At 46.5% G+C, this 2,790-nt stretch overlaps 1 pseudogene; it reads right to left on the bottom strand.

Annotated features, from left to right (window-relative positions):
- Nucleotides 1-646: 646 nt before the first annotated feature.
- On the bottom strand, nucleotides 647-2,144 carry LOC102079050 (uncharacterized; annotated as a pseudogene).
- Nucleotides 2,145-2,790: the final 646 nt, after the last annotated feature.

Raw genomic sequence — 2,790 nt, 5'->3', positions numbered from 1 at the left:
AAAACTAAAGGCAAAGTCTGTGCAGGCTGCTGCTGCTGGGTCAAACCATATTTGGAAATAGTTCTGAGTCTGTATAAACCTCAACAGAATGGAATATTTTTCATTTTTTTCCCAGTAAAAGCATGTCAAATCGAATTTCAAGCACTTTAAAACTACAGAAGCTGGCAGGGAAACAATAACTGTCTTGATATCAAGAAACAATGCTGCATGAATAATAGAAAAATACACAAAAACATGAATGTTTACTCGTGGCTTGGTTCTGTGGGTTGCAGTGTAAATATGTGCTTTGTCCTTCAGAGTGAAATATCTCAGCAAATATTGCACAGACATTTGCGGTGTCTCACTCTCTTGGTTTAGATCCACACATAAAAAACATCCTATTGTGATCAGTCTGAGCACTTTATGTTTTACTGCAACCGTCAAATGTCTTCATGCTAATGTGCTAAACTTAGATGGTGCTCGGCACAAAAAAAAGACTAGCTGCAGAACATCAACATGTTCAGATTATGATCATGAGCTTTTTAAGCTTAGAATCTAACCCTGAAGGAGCAGCTATTGGGACTTTTTTATATGCAGAAACATTAAACATGAAAATACTGAGTCTTCTTCATCCTGGCGTTGTTCCCGCTGGTGCAGGGTCCGCTCTTCAGCAAAGGTTTCTCCATTTGGTTCTGTCCAAGGCGTCCTCAGGTTGATGGTCTTAATGTCCTTCTTAATTTTGTCCATCCACCGTTTCTTCGGTCTGCCTTGAGGCCGGCATCCTTCTGGGTCGATCATCATAGCCGTTTTTGCTACAGAGTTCTCATCGCTTCGAATCACGTGTCCATACCACCTCAGGCGGGACTCGAGCATGTTTTCCTTAATTGGGGCTACACCTAGTCGCTTCCGTATGTCTTTGTTCGTAACACGGTCCCGTCTTGTAATTCCCAGGCTCCATCGGAGCATGCGCATCTCCATGGTGTTTATGGCCTGTTCATGTGTGGTCAATGCGGGCCAACATGCGGAGCCATACAGGGCTACTGGGCGGACCGCCGTTTTGTAGATTTTTCTCTTGAGTCAATCTGGCATTCTTCTGTCGCAAAGGACACTGGTGACCTGTCGCCATTTTAACCAGGCTGCATTTATTCGTGGTCGGACATCGGAGGTGATATTTCCATCGTAGCTGATGACTGAGCCCAAGTAGCGGAACTCTTTCTGTCTTCTTCAACTCTTCGTTGTCAATTATGATGGTGCCGTCAGATGCGGGCTGGTCCGGTTGTTGGAGGGCGCCGATGCTGTCCAACATCTAGGTGCATATCTAGCACTAGCAGCCAGTGTTGCGGGGCAACATTGTCAGATGGAATGACCTTTGCGTTTGAGATAAGGTTTATACTGCTTCGGCAAGTGAGCCAGTAATCAATCTGTGTGAACCGTCCTCCACTGGCATAAGTTATCATGTGAGACGGGCGCTTTTTGAAGTAGGTGCTCGCTACAATGAGGTTGTGGGCTTCTGCAAAATCCAGGATTCTGCAGCCTTCTTCGTTTTGCGTACCGTATCCTTGTCCACCGTGGTGTTGTTCATAGCCATCTCTTCTGGCCCCCACATGACCATTCAGGTCACCGCCTATGACCAAGCATTCTTCTGGCCGGACTGAACGTAGATGATCTTCAAGTTGTACCCAAAATTCATCTTTGGACTCATCGGAGCACCCCACTTGTGGGGTGTAGCAGCAGACCACTCACAGAGCTGTCTTTCCGGAGTGTATTTCAATTGACATGAGACGATCACACAATCGGTTGACGGTCACGACGCTGTCTTTGAGTTTTGCAGCGATCGCGATACCCACACCATTTTGGGTTTTTGTTTCTCCATTGTAATAAAGCTTGTACCCTTCGCCAATTTCCTTGGCTTTTGCTCCGCTCCATTTTGTCTCTTGGACACAGGCGATGTCGATGCGGCGGGTCTTCAGGGCAGCAGCCAGTTCGCGAATTCTTCCAGTCATGGTTCCGACATTTATTGTTCCAAGACGAAGATGGACTCGTCTCTTTAGCCCACTCCGTCCATGAGTGGGTAGCCCTCGCTGATTTCCCATGTCGTTCGGGCGAGAACGGCACGCGTCGCCTGCGGGGGACGCCCTAGAATTTCCCGAATTTTGACGTTCCATTGCGATTGGATGCGAAGCTTTGAAGCTTCGATCGACTTGTCGCACCGCCTGACCGCCGTTGGTTGGTTATCCAGGAGGCACCGCGAGGAGGTGGTGATTGGATTTTGCCCCCCATGAAAATACTGAGTCAAATCAATAAAATACTTCACTGCTCTACCTTTCTGACAGCATCCATACCTACGTCTGCAACCCGATGCTCCAACACTTGCCTCTTTCACTGCCCTACTTTGTGATTTAGGTTGTTAAGATGAGTGCTGTTTGAGTGCTTTGTTAAGTATATTACTTTTACATAAAATCTGTCGCCTAATGCATTGGTAAGGCACTCAGGGCACTCCAGTGTGCCATACTTTGCGGCAAACACCACCTACACATTTGTGATAAAGTCAGTTGAAATAAAAAGATATTTTGTGCACCTGCTGAAGTGCAATAAAATCTGCCCATGCAGTTTGATGCTGCTGCGCAAGTCCTGGCCAGCTCGTTCTCCTTTGTAGAGGTGATTTTTATTCATTCTCAGGTATATAAATGACAGGCAGGGATGGAAGAACGTGGGCTAAGAATGTATTCAGCTGTGACCAGCCAGCTGCCCCCGGGGACACAGACATTATTCACATTTCACCAAGAGGCTAAATTTGAGATGTGAATAAAT

This window comes from Oreochromis niloticus, linkage group LG7 (genome assembly GCF_001858045.2).
Source record: "Oreochromis niloticus isolate F11D_XX linkage group LG7, O_niloticus_UMD_NMBU, whole genome shotgun sequence".
Lineage (NCBI taxonomy): Eukaryota > Metazoa > Chordata > Actinopteri > Cichliformes > Cichlidae > Oreochromis > Oreochromis niloticus.
The sequence above is the reverse complement of the archived record's forward strand: the minus strand, read 5'-3'. Positions and strand labels throughout refer to the sequence as shown.